Source organism: Oncorhynchus mykiss, chromosome 12 (assembly GCF_057628025.1).
Source record: "Oncorhynchus mykiss isolate SJ-2025 chromosome 12, ASM5762802v1, whole genome shotgun sequence".
Classification (NCBI taxonomy): Eukaryota; Metazoa; Chordata; class Actinopteri; order Salmoniformes; family Salmonidae; genus Oncorhynchus; species Oncorhynchus mykiss.
In genome coordinates, this window is record NC_143033.1 from 23935821 (window position 1) to 23956043 (window position 20223).

At 41.3% G+C, this 20223-nt stretch overlaps 1 protein-coding gene across 1 annotated transcript in view; it reads left to right on the forward strand.

Annotated features, from left to right (window-relative positions):
• The window catches only part of LOC110537229 (protocadherin-1), a 144724-nt gene that overhangs the window by 119407 nt on the left and 5094 nt on the right, over positions 1-20223 (forward strand). The gene's annotated exons all lie outside the window — the stretch shown is intronic.

Consider the following 20223-nt stretch of genomic DNA (forward strand, 5'->3'; position numbering starts at 1 on the left):
ACACTTACTCATTCAAGGGTTGCTTTTTGTTGTTGTTGTATTTTCTACATTGTAGAATAATAGTGAAAACATAAAAACTATGAAATAACATATGGAGTCATCTAGTCAACCAAAAAATGTTAAACAAATCATATTTTATATCCTTCAAAGTAGCCACACAAAGTAACTTTTCCAACAGTCTTGAAGGAGTTCCCACATGGTTAGAGCATTGGACTAGTAACCGGAAGGTTGCAAGTTCAAATCCCCGAGCTGACAAGGTACAAATCTGTCATTCTGCCCCTGAACAGGCAGTTAACCCACTGTTCCTAGGCTGTCATTGAAAATAAGAATTTGTTCTTAACTGACTTGCCTGGTAAAATAAATAAAAAAATATGTTGAACACTTGTTGGATGAACCAACTCATCCCAAACCATCTCAATTGGGTTGAAGACTGGTGATTGTGGAGGCCAGGTCATATGATGCAGCACTCCATCACTTTCCTTGTTGGTCAAATAGCCTTTACACAGCCTGGGGTTGTGTTTCGGGTCATTGTCCTGTTGAAAAACAAATGATAGTCCCACGAAGTGTAAACTAGATGGGATGGCATATTGCTGCAGAATGGTGTGGTAGCCATGCAGGTTAAGTGCGCCTTGAATTATAAATAAATCACTGACAGTCTCACCAGCAAAGCACCCCCACACCATCACACCTCCTCCTCCATGCTTCACGGTGGGAAGCACACATGCAGAGATCATCCGTTCTTCAAAAGTTATAGAAATTTTCCGGAATGTCATTTCTCTTTGCTTATTTGAGCTGTTCTTGCCATACTATGGAGTTGGTATTTTACCAAATATAGCTTTTTTCAGTATACCACCCCTAACTTGTCACAACACCACTGATTGTCTCGAACGTATTAAGAAGAAAAGAAATTCCACAAATGTACTTTTAACAAGGTACACCTGTTAATAGAAATGTATTCCAGGTGAATACCTCATGAAGCTGATTGAGAGAACGCCAAGAGTGTGCAGAGCTGTCATCAAGGCAAAGGGTGACTACTTTGAAGAATCTAAAATATATTTTGATTTGTTTTTTGGTTACTCCATGATTCCATATGTGTTATTTCATACTTTTGAATGTCTTCACTATTATTTTACAATGTAGAAAATCCCTGGAATGAGCATGTGTATCCAAACTTTTAACTGGTACTGTATATGCCAGTATGTATGTATATCGTCTCCAAGATGGCATAGCAGTTCAGATGTATTTTTGTCCTCGTCCTGTCGTGTATATAAATATATAGATATATTTACAACTTTTTTTTCACATACATTTTTAATTTTCCAAAAACTAATCTTCAGAACACTCTCCTGCAATCTGCTTCACCAATTTATATTTATATAAAAAAGTATTATTTACCTCAGATCTGTAATCCTCCGAGAGGCTAGCCAGAAATTAGCCAGAAGCTAGCCGGGAGCTAGCCAGAAGCTGGTTCAGAAGCTACTCTGAAGCTGGTTCAGAAGCTAGTTAGCTTATTTACTGGCTAATCGTTAGTACTCAGCTAACCACGGTTTGTGATCATCGGCTGTCCTTTGGCTCGAGAATCTATCGCCAGTTTTGTACGGCGCGGTGCAGCGCAGCGCGGCTCGGAACATACCGGATTTCGGCCGCTGGCTCTGGACATCCATACCTGGATCTCACAGCTAGCTTGCTGCTATCCGTGTGACTATCGGCTTTCGTCGATTCCGGAGCTAACATCAATTGTTCCGGAGCTAGCCAGCTGAAGAGTTCCATCAATCACTCCTGGGCTGCAGTCACCTATCCGGACCCGTTTTGCTGCCTACGCGGAGCCCCACCGGGCCTTCACAGTTGGACTGCCGACGTTGTCTACCCGAGGGAATTGTCCGGCTGGCTCCTCCGGCGCAACGTTGCCTGGACGCCCATCTGCGGCCTGCTAGCCGTTGGCTATCTTATCGGCTGCTATCTGAATAGACAATCGGACAATTTTTATTTTATTTTATTGTTATTTATTTATTTATTTTTCTTCTTGGGCCTCTATAACTATATCTATTGTTTTTATTTTTGTTGTTGTTGTGTGATTTGGATTAATCCCCTCTACCACACGGAAACCCACTAATCTACTGACGGAACGCAAGAGTTGGCTAATAACAGACCTCCATTCTATGCTAGCTTGCTCCTATGCTAGCTTGCTACTGATTTAGCTGCCTAAATCGCCGTGACCCCCAACCAACCTCTCCACTCACTGGACCCTTTTGATCACTCGACTGAGCATGCCTCTCCTTAATGTCAATATGCCTTGTCCATTGCTGTTCTGGTTAGTGTTCCTTCCAGTTCTCTGCTGCCAATGACTGGAACGAACTACAAAAATCTCTGAAACTGGAAACACTTATCTCCCTCACTAGCTTTAAGCACCAACTGTCAGAGCAGCTCACAGATTACTGCACCTGTACATAGCCCACCTATAATTTAGCCCAAACAACTACCTCTTTCCCTACTGTATTTTATGTATTTATTTATTTTGCTCCTTTGCACCCCATTATTTTTATTTCTACTTTGCACATTCTCCCATTGCAAATCTACCATTCCAGTGTTTTACTTGCTATATTGTATTTACTTTGCCACCATGGCCTTTTTGCCTTTACCTCCCTTATCTCACCTCATTTGCTCACATCGTATATAGACTTGTTTATACTGTATTATTGACTGTATGTTTGTTTTACTCCATGTGTAACTCTGTGTCGTTGTATGTGTCGAACTGCTTTGCTTTATCTTGGCCAGGTCGCAATTGTAAATGAGAACTTGTTCTCAACTTGCCTACCTGGTTAAATAAAGGTGAAATAATTTTTTTTTTTAAATACAGTAAGGGCGGAAAAAAGTATTTGATCCTCTGCTGATTTTGTACTTTTGCCCACCGACAAAGAAATGATCCGACTATAATTTTAATAGTAGGTTTATTTGAACAGTGAGAGACAGAATAACAACAAAAAAATCCTGAAAAAGGCATGTCAAAATGAGAGAAATAAGTATTTGACCCCTCTGCAAAACATGACTTAGTACTTGGTGGCAAAACCCTTGTTTCTTGTAGTTGGCCACCAGGTTTGCACACATCTCATGAGGGATTTTGTCCCACTCCTCTTTGCAGATCTTCTCAAAGTAATTAAGGTTTCGAGGCTGACGTTTGGCAACTCAAACCTTCAGCTCCCTCCACAGATTGTCTATGGGATTAAGGTCTGGAGACTGACTAGGCCACTCCGGGACCTTAATGTGCATCTTCTTGAGCCACTCCTTTGTTGCCTTGGCTGTGTGTTTTGGGTCATTGTCATGCTGGAATACCCATCCACAACCCATTTTCAATGCCCTGGCTGAGGGAAGGAGGTTCTCACCCAAGATTTGACAGCACATGGCCCTTCCATTGTCCCTTTGATGTGGTGAAGTTGTCCTATCCCCTTAGCAGAAAAACACCCCCAAAGCATAATGTTTCCACCTCCATGTTTGAAGGCGGGGATGGTGTTCTTGGGGTCATAGGCAGCATTCCTCCTCCTCCAAACACAGCGAGTTGAGTTGATGCCAAGAGCTCCATTTTGGCCTCATCTGACCACAACACTTTCACTCAGTTGTCCTCTGAATCATTCAGATGTTCATTGGCAAACTTCAGACGGGCATGTAAATGTGCTTTCTTGAGCAGGGGGACCTTGCAGGCGCTGCAGGATTTCAGTCAATCACGGCGTAGTGTGTTACCAATTGTTTACTTGGTGACTATGGTCCCAGCTGCCTTGAGATCATTGACAATATCCTCCCGTGTAGTTCTGGGCTGATTCCTCACCGTTCTCATGATCATTGAAACTCCACGAGGTGAGATCTTGCATGGAGCCCCAGGCCGAGGGAGATTGACAGTTCTTTTGTGTTTCTTCCATTTGCGAATAATCACACCAACTGTTGTCACCTTCTCACCAAGCTGCTTGGTGATGGTCTTGTAGCCCATTCCAGCCTTGTGTAGATCTACAAACTTGTCCCTGACATCCTCGGAGAGCTCTTTGGTCTTGGCCATGGTGGAGAGTTTGGAATCTGATTGATTGCTTCTGTGGACAGGTGTCTTTTATACAGGTAACAAACTGAGATTAGGGGCACTCCCTTTAAGAGTGTGCTCCTAATCTCAGCTTGTTACCTGTATAAAAGACACCTGGGAGCCAGAAATCTTTCTGATTGAGAGGGGGTCAAATACTTATTTCCCTCATTAAAATACAAATCAATTCATAACATTTTTGACATGTGTTTTTCTGGATTCTTTTGTTGTTATTCTGTCTCTCACTGTTCAAATAAACCTACCATTAAAATTATAGACTGATAATTTCTTTGTCAGTGGGCAAACATACAAAATCAGAAGGGGATCAAATACTTTTTTCCCTCACATTTTTCCCTCATTTCTATATTTTTTTGCTATTCAAATGATTAAAACCGTTACCGTGGTCATTTTGCTGAGCAATAACCGTCATCTAAAATTCCATGACCATCAAAGCCCTAGATCAGGGTCCCCAACTGGCGGCCTGTGGTTGGTTTTATTTGGCCCCCCAAGTTTTCCGAGCAAAACATGTATGTTTTCTGTATCTGTTTTTGGATAGGGGGGTAGTAGTTTATGTCCCACTTTGACTTTGGCTGGGTGAACTGATATTCAGTCTGCATAAGCAGCTTGAAGTTAGGATGACTCAGTAATGATATGATTCACCATTGTCTTTCACATGGAGATCATATTAAATTACTTTGAAATTGTTTATTAGTATTCTAATTCCTAATTTTGTGGTCTTTTGTAACATGTTCCCCTTTGTTCGTGAAGGTTGGATGAAGTTAGTCTTTCTGAAAAGAAACTGAAAATAGACCTTCAATTAACTTTGCTACAGTACAAATCACAAATCTTTTTGAGTGCCAACGTGCATCTCAAACTACTGTGGTAGAGCTCTAAAACACCTTTCAATTTCATAAAGCTTTCTTACAAGTAATATCTACCCTAATACAAAACATGCTCTCCATATGTGAAACAATTTTCTCCTAGTTTGCCCTGTCTTGTCTAATCTAAATGACCCAAGGAACTATGTACGCTGTTTCTTGTAGCTTTTTAATTGGTCACTATATCAGTGCTGGTTATGTGAAAGCATTGGGGTTGATACTGTGTAATGGAATGTGTTCTCTTACTCCAATGGAATAGGCCTGTGTAGTGTTGTATGGTTGGGAGTATGCGGTCCTTGACTCAGGCTCTGGATCACTGATAGAGATGGAAGCATCCACTCTCCTGGCGCTAAGACTCTTGTCTTCAGAGAGCAGGTTCAGACAGAGTTAATAAAATCTGTGATATTTGATTTATGCTACATAATCTGCAGCTATTGATTTCTCTAGTTGACCTTAGCAGTAGGCCTCTGTATTTCCATTCTTGACTCCGGGTCTGTGTTGGAGTGCCCAACATTAAGTTTCTTTCTCCTATGTGCATGTGCATAAACACTGCTTTATTCACCCTCTTCACACTATAGTCAGTGTTTCCCTTGGGGAGGGGGGGTCTTCCTGGGGCATACATTTATACATCTATTAATAGGGTTGGCTACACTTCCAGGATTATAAGCAAACTTGGAGCTTTCCCTGACGATCTGATGTTGTAATGACCCACTGTGATCTTAAAAGTACATCACGTCAAAAACAAAATATATTTTTAAATGTTTTTCTATAGACACGCGCCTTTAAGATCAGAGTGACACATTACAACATCAGATTGTCTGACCAACATCAGAATATAGGGGAAACACTGCTATAGCACATCTAAAATAGTGGGAGTGATTGTTTGAGTGTGCTTGTGCAAGTGCGTAATTCGATTTCTGAATATTCTGACACTGTTCCTAATCCTTAGCAGTTTTCAAAGCCAGACTTTGGAGAATATCATAACTCATCTACCATTGTCTGAATGTGAGTTTTCTCAGAAAATCATTAGGCATATTAGACAGCTTAGACCTGTCAAAACAAAATCAGCGATGAAAGTCAAGGAATGGCATCCAGCTAGTGACAGCATTCCATTTCCACTTCCTTCAACACTTAATTGAGTTGTTGTGACTTTGTTTCATACAATTTGTGAAGTGCCTCCAGTCTTTTTATGTCATGATTATTAGAAGACTTGATCATCACAGCTTTTATTTGCTAATTTCCATCGTCTCTAAACCAATGAAGCAGTAACCCAGACCAGTAATGAGCCACAGCGCAGCCATTGCCTCACATTACTAATGACCTGTAGTGTCTTTGACACTACACTGTCCCAATTACATCCTCTCTGTCTAGGTCACTGAGAGTGCCCACTGCCCAACAGCCTGAGTGTGCCCACTGCCCCCACTCATATATGATACAGTCTGGGTCAGCGATTGCAACATTATACTCTGTGCCAGTGGTGACCAGCAGTATACTTAGTATACTCATATACTCTGGGTCAGTGATAACAGTACTCCCAGTATTCCAGTCATGTTCTCCTCTCCCCCGGGTTGATGATGACTCCCACTGGGATCATTGCTCAGCCTCCTGGCTGTGGTGGCATGGGCGCTGGCACTGATAGGACCCGTGGTGTACACACACACACACACACACACACACACACACACACCCACACACACACACACACACACACACACACACACACACACACACACACACACACACACACACACACACACACACACACACACAGTCACTCTGGGTGCCCCAGATGGAGGCATTTCCATGTGGCTAGGTGCCCAGCATGGGGCCTCACTGTGCTATGTCTGCCTCTGTGCGGACTCACTGCACATATGGGCCAGTGAGAGGGAGAGATAAAAATGGAATTTGCATAATAAAGAGGATCTTTAGCGATGCTGTGTGATTCTTCTCCCTCAAATGTATCAGATGATGTGTGTAGCCTAATATTTTTTTATTTATTTTTTTGTCAGAGATTTTTACCTGTGATTGTTGTAAAGCACTGAACCTCCCTTCTGCCCAACAGCCTAGATATACAGTAACTCATTAATGGCCCCATGCAGTCTTTTTAATGTTATTTTAAAATCACCACTGTATGTCTAATAACACACTGTGTGTGTTTATTGCATGAAAATAACTCCAAATATGTTTTTATCATTTATTTTCCTCAGCTTCATTTTGCTATTGAAATGCTCAGTCTGATTGTGTGGGCATGTTGATATTAATGTTTATATATTTACATATAGAGTCCTGATTGGCGGATATGATAATCTGGACCAGGGGTGTCAAACTAATTTTGTGCCGGGGGCCACATTCTGTTCGGAAGGCCTCACTGAAGATGTGTTATATTTCAAACAAAAAAATCCCAACTTGGTTTGCTTATCGCTGTATTCTCGCGTGGACAAATTTTGACGGGAGTGGAGCATCTCGCATCACCTCTTCGTCTCAGTCTCGAGCTGGACAGCCTCTTCGTCTTGAGCCTGACAGTCAAGAAACTGTATGAATGTAGGCCCATTATCATTTCTACACAGATTAAATTTGTCTTTAGTCATTTTTAAGTGTATTGACTTCATTCTTTTGCTCAAACCACCCTTGGGCCGGATTGGAGCCAAATAAAACCACCCTCAGACCAAATTCAGCCAGTTGGGGAACCCTGCTCTACAGTTTACCCATTCAAAGTAGGAGGATCCATATGCAAATAAAAGATGACTGGTCATTTGTCAGAATAAACAGATCCGATTGTGACATGCTGTTGGCCAATTTAGTTTTCTCCAAGGCTCTTACACTAATCAAATCAAATCAAATCAAATGTATTTATATAGCCCTTCGTACATCAGCTGATATCTCAAAGTGCTGTATAGAAACCCAGCCTAAACCCCAAACAGCAAGCAATGCAGGTGTAGAAGCACTAAAAGGGCATTGTCATTTTCACAATTACAGAGTGTTATTTCTCGGCATCATAGTGTGTTAATATCTTAAAAACAAATAAGAAAATCGCATTTTTTGACAGTACTGCCACTTTAATGTAACACTGTGGTGCCATTCCTTGGGAATGTGTCTCTGAGTGCGTGGGTGTGGGTGTATTCATGTTTTTCTGTCTGTGTGTGTATGTGTGTTTCCCTGTGTATGTACTGCACTGCTTTGTGTTGTGTGTGAGTTTAGTAGAACAGTGAGTGTGATATGGAAATGGACAGAAGGCGAGAAAAAGAGGGAGAAGAGGGGTACATGGAGAAAGAGACAGACTGAGAGACAGAGTGTGAGTCTGAGGGGGCTTGTTTGTCTTGCGGGTGCCAGTTTGGGCTGCTGCCTGGGTGCCAGAGTGACGTGGCGATCCGGGGGAATGGTTTTGCTCAGGCAGATGGCACTGGGCCTTGTCAGAGTCCCGGCCTGTTAGTAGAATTGATTGCAAGGGCCTCTGCCAGTCTCTCCTAGGACTGTGGCCTATGCCAGCATATCCTGGGACTACCATCACCCTAGAGGAGACAGGTCATGTGATTCAGAGCTTTTTTGGGGGCTGGGTGAAAATGTTTGAACAATGGCCTCCCATGCAAAGGGTCCCCCGAGGCATGTTGTCATGGGCAATCTGGTCTTAATACAGAGCACATTCTAGCACAGCCATTCTGTTCAGCTCCAATCAGCTGCTGCTGTTTGTTGCCCCTATTTGTATCTTTACTGCAGAGCCAGCAGGTCGGTGGTAGAAAAGTGCCTTACAGTAGCAGAATTACATTCTCTAACCTGGCAAGCGCTTTGACACTACTGACAATGATTCACCCTGTCCTTTTCTGGTTAGTTTATGGGACAATAGAGCTGAATACAAAAGTCTCACGTAGGGGCAGCAGGTAGCCTAGAGGTCAAGAGCACTGTGCCAGTATCCAAAAAGTTGCTAGTTTGAATCACTGAGCCAACTAGTTGACAAATCTGCCAGAGTGCCTTTGAGCAAGGCACTTAACCATTTTGCCCTGGATAAGAGTGTCTGCTAAATGACTAAAATGTTGTGATGTGTCATATTTATAGATGTCTCTAGAGGCCCCTCTATGGGTCTGGATAACTCCTATCTGTCTGTGGTCACTGGCAACATGATCCTAACCCACACACTCAGAAAATTCATCGAACCACTCACTGCAATGGCTGTAAAACTATACCCCCTAAAGAGAAGAGAGAACATTAGGATCTACCGTATCATATAGGAAATGATATGGCTCATTGTCCTTCATGGTTGATTGGCATGAAAGCACATGACACAGATTGCAGTAACAACTACATTAGGATGCTTTATTATCAAATTATACCCATTGCCAGAAATTCACACTATTTTGTCTTCCACTTAAAAATATTTCCCCAAAGTTTCATAAGTCAGTGAGGCCAGTCCAGTTTGCTGTAAGACTATAATAACACTGTTTATAATAGCAATATTTTTGACAGAACCTTGAATTCATTTTGGCTGCATTCCATGTTGCATTTGAAATGGATGTCAGGAAGATTGCTCTGTGTTTCCATTTCTTCACTGTTGTGTTCATCAAAGACACGTTTTGGTTTTCATCCACAGTATTACCAGAAGAACACAAGTCAGGAGGGACATGATTGACTCAAACAGGGCTTATTAACATTCTTATGTTCTACTTCTTGACATTCTTTCTGTTTCTATTGATCCCAATCCTCTCCACTTGAATTTAACACTGGGTGAAAAAATAAGCTTCTTTAAAGCCATGCCAGTGCTGTAAAACATAGATTATCACTATAAATTGATGTAGCTATTTGTCAGAGCACGTGAATATGAATACACATTAGCTCCCCTAAATAATCTTTCTAACTACAGTCTCCAAGTATTAAATGACTGCTCTTAATACCACACACACACTATAAATGTCCGGCTTTACCGCTAAGCTTGTAAAGTGGACGAGTATGCCAGTATCTCTAAGCTCTATATACTGTACAGTCTGTTTGCATATATTATTTTAAGAGGAATCATTCTCTCTGTCCATTGAAAGCTTGGATAGGTTTGCGCCTGCTAACACCATATCAGTAGGGACTGGCGAGCTGAAGCTGCAATTTTGGAAGTGATGAGATGTGTGCGAGCTGGGTCCTGACAGTATGTGGTTATAATGAAAAGGGGAGAATAATGTCTCCATTAGTCTAACTCTGCTCTCAGCCACTGGAGAGGGCCTATTCGGCTTGGGGTCCCACCGTAGCAACAGGGGTGCAGAACCAGGGAGGGGGTAATTAGAGGATCAGAAATAGAGAGTGGTGGTGAGTCTTATTGGCGCTGACTTTCCCAGCCCAGTCTCACCCATCCCTGGGATCATAGAGTGTTTGCTGCCCCAGTTGGGCTGCTCAAACGGGGATCAGAGAGAGGGCCCAGGGATCATCTCTCCATCACAGTGAGACGAGGACCGAAAGCTGCTCAATCGCTCTCTAACTAGTGCACTGCCATGCCATGATGGATGGCACTTGAGGGACTGGAACTGTGTGGGTCTGCCATGTACTTCCTTATTTCCAGCGAGTCACAGAGGAATGGAGACGCTCTGGCCTTTAAGACTTTCTCACAGCCAGTGGAGGGTGTCCCACAATTCACTGTGGTTCATGACCCCTGCAAATGTTCCCAAAACACAAAAAACTCTCAAGTTTTGAGGCTGATTATACAATGTTTCTTTTAGGGTGCAAAAAAAACATTTACCTGAAGTTACAAGGACGTTACCAGAACACATTTCGTCTGTTCTTTGAAGGTTCCCAGAATGTTTCATTAGGTTGTGGGAACAGTCTAGTGGGAACATTATGGGGACATCCCAAAAGACAAGAATGTTACCAGAACCATTTTCTCTGTTCTTTAAAGGTTCCTAGAATGTTTATTTAGGTTGTGTGAACATTGTGGGGATATGACAAGAGACCAAACACTAAAACTGTCCAGCTGTGCTGACATTGAGGTAATGTTGGTATCAGGGTTCACAAAACATTCTTTTGATGTTGACATAACAGCATTTGAGTTCTTTAAACGTTCCCAGAATATTTAATTTGGTTGCGGGAACATTAAAAGAGAGAGATTCCCATAACACACAATATGCTCAGGTGTGATGACATTCATACAGTTTAAGTTAGGTTGCACAGGACATTCCCTTAATGTTGCAATAAGATTGTTGTGATATTCACAAAGGTTGCACAGTACATTCCCACAATGTTCCACAATTTCCAAATGAGACCGTTTTTAAATTTATTTTTGTATTTTTTATTTAACCTTTATTTAACTAGCCATGTCACTTAAGAACAAATTCATATTTACAAGACAGCCTACCAAAAGGCAAAAGGCCTTCTGCAGAGATGGTGGCTGGGTTTAAAAATAAATTAATCTAAAATATAGGACACTACATAAAGAGTGACCTAACACAACAACATAGCATGGCAGCAACACAGCATGGTAGCAACACAACATGACAACAACATGGTAGCAACACAAAATGGCAACAGTAGTGGCACAAAACAAACATTATTGGGCACAGACAACAGAACAAAGGGAAGGAAGTTAGAGACAACAATACATTGCACAAAGCAGCCACAACTGTCAGAAAGAGTATCCATGATTGAGTCTTTGAATGAAGAGATTGAGATAAAACGGTCCAGTTTGAGTGTTTGTTTATGATGTTCATAGAATATTTGTTTGAGGTTTAACTTGATATTCCATTGATGTTCACGCAATATACATTTTACCCTGTCTTGGAGGACCTAAGAACATTTCAAGACCATTTCGAAAATGTTATATTTAAATGTTATATACCTAATATAACCACAACATTCTCAGCATGCGAAATTGTCGCTCCTTAAAGCATAAGAAAGCAGATTGGAATACATCCCCACTTGTTTCTCTCCAGATGTAATGGCAATTTCTATTTGATAACTGTATTGTAGGCCCACTACAAGGTGATACAGACACACACTGCATTTTAATTTAATTTAACACAGCATTTAATCAAACAAGCACAACCATCCATATTTTTTACACTTTGTATGTTGACAAACTGCCCATTATTTAATTAATAGAACATTTGGACAGCATTTAATCATACAAACGCAACCATATTTTTTACAATTTATTTGTAGTCGGCAATGTTTGGCTCCCAAGTGAGGTCTTTTATCCTCTGTGCCACCAGGGAAGCTCTCTTGCGTCTTCTTTTTTTTCGGTATATAGCTATGGCAGTACTGTCAATCAGGAATTCCATGCTTCCTTTTAAGGCTTCTTAGACATAACTAACCCAGGGAAATACTGGTAACTGGGTTATTCACCATCACGTCACCCATTCTCTTAAATACTGCATACTTCTGGGCCCATATTTGCAAGGTATCCAAGACTATGAGTGCTGAAATAGGATCACTTTTGCTTTTCAGATCATGAAAAAATTGACAGCGGGGACCATGTCAAGCGTCTCAAAGAAGGAATTATATTGGGTGTCTTATTTTTTACAGTTAATCCAAATTCTGCATTTCTGACTGGATTTATTAATCTGGATAAAATAATTAAATCCGCTTTTAGTAGAGTGTTTCTGAGTCTCAGTTTCACCATATTTTTTCAAAAGAAACATGGATCTGCAAGCAGGTCATTAACCCTCTGCTCACCAAGGGATAGTGCAGCGGTCTAAGGTGCTGCATCTTAGTGCAAGAGGTGTCACTACAGTCCCTGGTTCAAATCCAGGCTGTATCACATCCGGCTGCGATTGGGAGTCCCATAGGGCGGGGCACAATTGGCCCAGGTTTGGCCAGGGTAGGCCGTCATTGTAAATAGGAATTTGTTCTTAACTGACTTGCCTAGTAAAATAAAATGAAATAATAGCTGTGCCCTTGCAGGGTTTTTGCAGTCAAATATGGTCAATTAGGACACAGAACAATTTCTTAAAATGTTTCCATCTTCCTCGTGTGATGTGTACTTGTAACACTGTATTTTATTTATTTTTTCTTATCCAAAGTGACTTACAGCACTGAGTGCATGCATTTCTTCCATAATGGTCCCCCATGGGAATCAAACCCACAACTAGGGCTGTGGCGGTGATCGTATTACTGCCACACCGGCGGTCACAACTCATGAAGGCAGTCATATTCCATGTGACCGTTGAGTCACGGTAATTAGGCTTCTCCAAGTTCTGATATGGCTGATGGTCATTAGTAACCTACCAAACTTGTTAACTGCCTGATACTCAGCACTCTATTATCCTTCTAATCATTTTGACAACAATTAAAATGTTATCGAAAATCTAATCAAACACTTTATGAGAGCCCATGAGCTCATGAACTCTATAGGCTATGCAATTGCGAGAGAAAACATAGTGACGGCCTCTATTTAAAAGAGGAGGATCCCTTTAGCTTTCTGTAGGCTAGGCCTACTATAACTTTCCTAATATTAAGCACATTGCTTATCTTTACAACAGCAGTATCACCTACCAGGCTGGTATGAAAACGAACCACAGGAAAAGCGTCCTCCAATTCTTTTCATTTTTTTTGGTCCATTCTAAATCAAGACAAATTTTACAAATACTGTATATGATTTAATATAGGCCCATAGGCCTACATGTTTTGATAAGATTTGTATCACAACTAAAGTGTCCAAATAACTTAATCCGCTTTACAAGGGGTGTAGAGCCTAACTGGCATACATAAGCAGCGAATGAGTTTCAAGTTTGGGGAAGAATATTTTCACCATAAAAATGCACCTTTATAATAAAAGCATTGCGTGCATAATTGTATTTGTGGTGACTTTTGATAATGGTGTTTTCCCCTAATGGAACATTCGCACATATAGCCTACTGTCGTGTGCACACTGCTGCGCTTATAATGTGAAGAAATAGCCTTATACTTTATCAACATTTTAAGCTAAACATTCTGATCTGTTGTGTCAGCCACATTGCGTAAAAAAGTGGTTTTGATGCTAGTGGTTGTATTAATTTGGGATCTATCGAATCCAACAACTGTCCCAGACTATGTTTGGAATATTTATTTCTTGCACAGAACAGGTCGACTTTTCTACTATGGGGAATAGACGATTGACTTAGGCTTAGGCTTTTGCTGTTCGTTAGGCCTACTCATCTTGTTGGATGACAAAAAGTACATGTGGACAGTTCTTCCAATTTCTTCAATATGCGCCTCGGAATTGGATAAGCACGCATGCAGTTGCATCTCCGATGTGTCTGTCTTCACTTGTAGCCTGAGAGAAATACCCGATCACGTGATGGAGAACCATGTGAGTGAGAGCTGATTCAGAGTGCGCAACACTTAGGGAGAAGGGCACAAAGGCATGCATTTTTTTAGGGTGCATTATGGCCACATAAATGGGATGCCGCCGTGAAATTCGAGGCATTATCATGTGCTTGTCAAATTGTGAATGGGTGACTGATGAAGTGTGTACAGCCTGTGCAAAGAAACAAACCAGAGCTCATGCCTTTCAAGACACTTTTTTTCAAATCATCATTAGAGTTGCATCATGCAGTCAATGTATTAAAAATCTAAACATATAGTCCAATGTTTGTAGAACAACCACCAGTGAAGGGCAGGTGGGAGCTTTGTTATGGTTTTAAAGGCCATTTTAACTAAACATTTGGCCTCACAGAAACACCTGAGCCATTGTGTCTCAGTTCTGCCACATCTGAGCCACACTTAGATGTGCAGTGGTTTTTGTACTTTATGATTATTTCTGTCCCAGGATTCCAAGGATTTCTCCAAAGGACTTCTGCGCTGACCTCTCTTCCTCATGGCTTAAAGTCGGTCAGAAACACAGGGAGCTGAATGAAAGGGATTAGTCCACAGGTGGGAACAACAAGGGAGGGTGGGAGGGGCGGGCTGGCTGGCTGGCAAGGGATGACTGGACTTCAGAGGAGATCTAATGAAGCTAAATCCCAGAGTTGCTGCTGCATTTCTCAGAAGATCGTTATGGGTGAGAAAGTAGACCAACAATTAATCAGATATTCTCTTGAAAGTTACTCACTTCTCATTTTTTGTGTGAAAAACTTAACATGCTGAGTTTTGCTTCCTTAGCCTGAAGAAAGGATGCACAGAGCAGCTAAAGACTGGAGGACGGGCAGGAGTAATCACTGGGAGGATATGTTGCTTTGCCTCTCCTCTCAATCAGTGTCTCAAGATCTCAAAGAGCTTCCCCAAAATTCCCATGGCAATTTGGACGGATATTTAATGAGAGCGTATGCAGAATTTATATGCTGTCCTAAATCCACCTAAGCACATCAGAATTATATTTATTGAAAACAAGGAATTTCTTGTATGAATTAGATAAGTGAAAAATGTGTATATTTCTTGTGCATTTGTGGTTATTTGTGTGTTGTTATGTAAAGATAACTATCAAAATAATGGAAACACCAACATAAGGTGTCTTAATAGGGCATTGGGCCATAACAAGCCCCCTTTATGCTCCTTTGAGACCCCTCTTTCAAAGTCATTGAGATCTCTTACTCTAGCCATGGTAGCCAAAATAATGGTTAGCTGGAAATGTTTATACATGAATCTAAGTATGGTGGGATATTAATTAATTAATTGATTAATTAATTAACTCAGGAGCCACACCTGTGTGGAAGCATCTGCTTTCAATATACTTTGTATCCCTTATTTACTTAGGTGATTCCTTTATTTTGGCAGTTACCTGTACATATGTGTTTAGCCACAAATTGTATTCCCCTCTTTTTTCCTCTCTCCCTCATTTTGAGGGTGAGAAAATGTCAGGTATCTCTGCCTACCAAAGGGAACTGTTGTGAATGCTTTAGTAAACACACTCAATGTCACTGAAAAACTAAAAAAACAAGACCCAGGAATGTTATTTTTCCCACTATGCATGAACAAATCACTATCTATTTACAGACTATTTTGATATCACACACCATCTCTATATTTAGAATACCTAGAGTAACAATATCTGCATGAATGGGGTCTTGTTTCCACTGTCTGTGGGTTGCCTTGAATACATGTTTAATTCACAAATTAAACATTTTGCATTAACCACAATTCTATATACAGTACACGTCAAAAGTTTGGGTATACCTACTCATTCAAGGGTTTTTCTTTATTTTTACAATTTTCTACATTGTATAATATTAGTGAAAAGATCAAAACTATGAAATAACACATGTAGTAACCAAAAATGCGTTAAACAAATCAAAATATATGTTATATTTGAGATTCTTCAAAGTAGCCAGCCTTTGCCTTGATGACAGCTTTGCATTCTCTCAACCAGCTTCATGAGGTAGTCACCTGGAATGCAATTCAATTAACAGGTGTGCCTTGTTAAAAGTTAATTTGTGGAATTTCTTTCTTTCTTAATGCATTGTGTTAATCAGTTGTGTTTTGACAAGGTAGGGGTGGTATACAGAGGGTCCTCCTCAGAGGAGGAAGTGGAGGACCATCCTCCTCAGTGAATTTCCCAAAACTAAAAATGGTAAAACATTGAAAAAGTTATCCATTTTTTATTAAACTATTGTAAATGTATTCACGTCACCAATAATTGATTAAGACACTGTTTTGCAAAAATGTCTACAGTAGCCTCAACAGCACTCTGTATGGTAGCACCATGGTGCAGGACAATACAAAACCCAGGAAGCTCTTGGTTAGACCCCCATCCCTAGACTAATGACCAATTCCAGAGGCCCGCCTGTTTAACTGCTTACTGATTATTTACTGCATGATTGAAGCTGGTTGACATTAGTTCAATTAGCTATGTTGACTAGGACATTACTTTAGCTAATATGGGGACAACGATGTAGGCTGTGTGTAGCAGTTATGATATGGTTTGGGGAGAAAAAATTGCCTTGTCATATACAGCTGATGTGTTGTTCATTGAAGTCCACAAAGGGAAAAGGTGATAGGAGGAGAGCATAGAGGCTAGAATGAATACAACGTGGCTGCTACGTATTAAAGTGAACTGTGTTTATGTGTAATCAGGGGTGTATTCATTCTGCCGATTCGGTTGAAAAACATTTCTTAAACTGAATCAAACAAAACGGGGATAAAAATACATTAATTTGTCCAATAGAAACTCTTGTTTGCAACTGTTGGGCTAATGATTACACACTAGATATGCTAGATGCAGGCAAGAGTGTAAAGGCGCTATTGAATGTGCCACTGTCTGTCATCTAAAAATGTATCTCGACCTGTGTGCACCTACATTGTAAACTTTAATTCATTGGCTAGGTTGTAGCAACCTCATGATGGGTATAGGGAAAATGTGAGTTTCATGTAGTAGCCTAAACCTATCAATGTTACATTGAACTGGGTGAATGGAATATGAATGACAGTCATCCAACATGCTGTAATAGAAATAAGGCCATAGTCATGAACAAAAAAATTGTCCTGCCTCATCATCAACGACACTGGCTGCCACTGGCGGTATACAGAAGACAGCCCTGTTTGGTAAAATACCAAGTCCATATTATGGCAAGAACAGGTCAAATAAGCTAAGACAAATGACAGTCCATTGTGACATTACAGTCAGTCAATGCGGAACATTTGAAGAACTTTGAAAGTTTCTTAATTTGCAGTGGCAAAAATCATCAAGTGCTATGATGAAACTGATTCTCATGGAAAGGAAGACCCAGAGTTACCTCTGCTGCAGAGGTCATTAGAGTTACCATTCTCAGAATTCGGCAATTAACTGAACCTTAGATTACAGCCCAAATAAATGCTTCACAGAGTTCAAGTAACAGACACATCTCAACATCAGCTGTTCAGAAGAGACTGAGTGAATCAGGCCTTCATGGTTGAATTGCTTCAAATAAACTACTACTTAAGGACACCAATAAGAGGAAGAGACTTGCTTTGGCCAAGCAATGGACATTAGACCGATGGAAATCTGTGGTTTGGTCTGATGAGTTCAAATTTGAGATTTTTAGTTCCAACTGCCGTGTCTTTGTCAGACGCAAGGCAGGTGAACGGATGTTCTCTGCATGTGTGGTTCCCACTGGGAAGCACGGAGGAGGTGGTGTGGGGGTGCTTTGCTTGTGACACTGTCTGTGATTTATTTTGAATTCAAGGCCCACTTAACCAGTATGGCTGCCACAGCATTCTGCAGCGATACACCATCCCGTCTGGTTTGCGCTTAGTCCCACTATCATTTGTTTTTTCTACAGGACAATGACCCAACACACCTCCAGGCTGTGTAATGGCTATTTTAAGAAGAAGAAGAGTGATGGAGAGCTGTATCAGATGACCTGGCCTCCACAATCCCCCAACCTCAAACCAATTGAGATGGTTGGAGTGCAGAGTGAAGGAAAAGCAGCCAACAAGTGCTCAGCATATGTGGGACCTCCTTCAAGATTGTTACAAAATAATTATAGGTGAAGCTGGTTGAGAGAATGCCAAGAGTGTGCAAAGCTGTCATTAAGGCAAAGGGTGGCTACTTTGAATTATTTCAAATATAAAATATATTTAGATTTTGGTTACATGATACACCATAGGTTACATGATACACCATAGGTGTTATTTCATAGTTTGAAATAACACCTTTCATAGTTTGAATGTCTTCACTATTATTCTACAATCATAGAAAATAATAAATAAATAAAAACCCTTGAATGAGTAGGTTTTTACAAACTTTTGACCGGTACTGTACATATGCAATTGGAAGACCACACGGTCAATCCCAAGCCATAATGTCTTTATTTTGTTTTCTTCCATCTCTCTATGAATTGTGGGTATCTAAGGACTATTCCCTATCAATCACAAGTGTTGTGGCACACACTGGAAAGCAGCCGGTGGGGAGAGGGAGCATTTGCAATCAGACAGTGAGGAGCAGTGTGAAATCTCTGGAAGAGCAGCTTCCCCCAATGCCAGTGGACAGGGGATCAGTCGACGAGAGAAAGCCTGCCTCAGACACCCAACCCCTCCCACTGGCACCCTGATGCAGCATGCATGCAAGCCCACCCCTCCCATGTGTCTATCAGCTGAGGGGGTTAAGCTCTGCACGCAGCCCCCTCCCTCTTCTCTCCTCCATGGCCCTGCATGGTAGAGTGCATGTTACACCAGTGTGAAGGAAGTGCATTTGGAATCAATGATGAAGTTCACTGGGAATCAAAGAACGAGAGGTGGATGTGATAGTGAATGTGGCTCAGCAGGGTTTCCTGTTGTTCAAGGCTAAGTGTGTCTGATGTAATAAAAGGAATATATGAAATGTAAAATTAAAGAGACTAAGTGAATGAGCGAGAGTAAGAGCTGCATTGGCTGAAACTGTCCAGAACACATCCGGAGAGTCCAGGATTTTATGTGCAGGGAGAAAAATAGCATTGAGTCACCTCTCTTCAAAACCAAATCACCTGCTCTCTAAATCCAATCACCTCCCTGTTAAACCCAGTGCCCTACAGTGCTGTGGCTCGCCCATCCGCTCTCTCTGGGCTGCCCGCTCTCCTCCTGCTCCCGGCCTATTGGAGCTGCACTATCCAGACTGTAAACTCTAAAGGGTTTGTTCCAGACATAGACCTTGATTTACTTCAGGCTCCACTCCAGGAGAAAACAGGCTTCCAAAAATCCCCTTTTTCACTTGCCTGTCTTTGGCTGCTCCTTTAATCTACTGTGCAACTCCTTTGATGTGTCTTCCATGTCCACTGTGTGTTTGGGGTCTGTTTATTTCAGCATTGTGAGCTGGGCTGAGTTGATGTGCACGGTAGGTAAAAGGGTTAATACAGTGGCTTTGTGTTAAAGGGAACTGGGAGGCTCCTGTTCCCTGTGTTGTACAGGTGGAACAGCCCAGAAGTCCTGCCTAATGCCTGCATCAGGGCTGGCTGTGGGTATAGACACAGAGAGACTGTTTGGGAACTGGTCCCCCTGGGGCTTTTCTGCAGGCATACAGACTTCCATCTGCAGATTCAAGGCAAACACATCTGTGTTACTAAGTGTTGCTATGCTAGCTCTGCTTGTTTCTATGTGAATTGAACATAAATCTGAACTGACAAAATTATGTTATTTGTGTTTTGGGGGTTCATAGCTAGGTATTTTCAAGCTGAGGTACAAATTTACTGAGGGGTTGTTCCCTTTGACCCAGTCACCATACCTTGTATTTTCTGCCCAAAAATGGTGTAGGTATACAGTACAGCTATATCCAGCTATTGATTTGAATCAACGCTGTTTGGAAGGAGGTCAGTAGGTCGTGGACCTATTTAATAATTAGGAATGGTACAATGAAAAATGGATCAGAATCAGGGACATGGACTCATTTCAGACCTGCCAGTCAATAACTGCCATACCACAATGGATTTACCCTGGGGCCCCACAGGGATCTCTCTG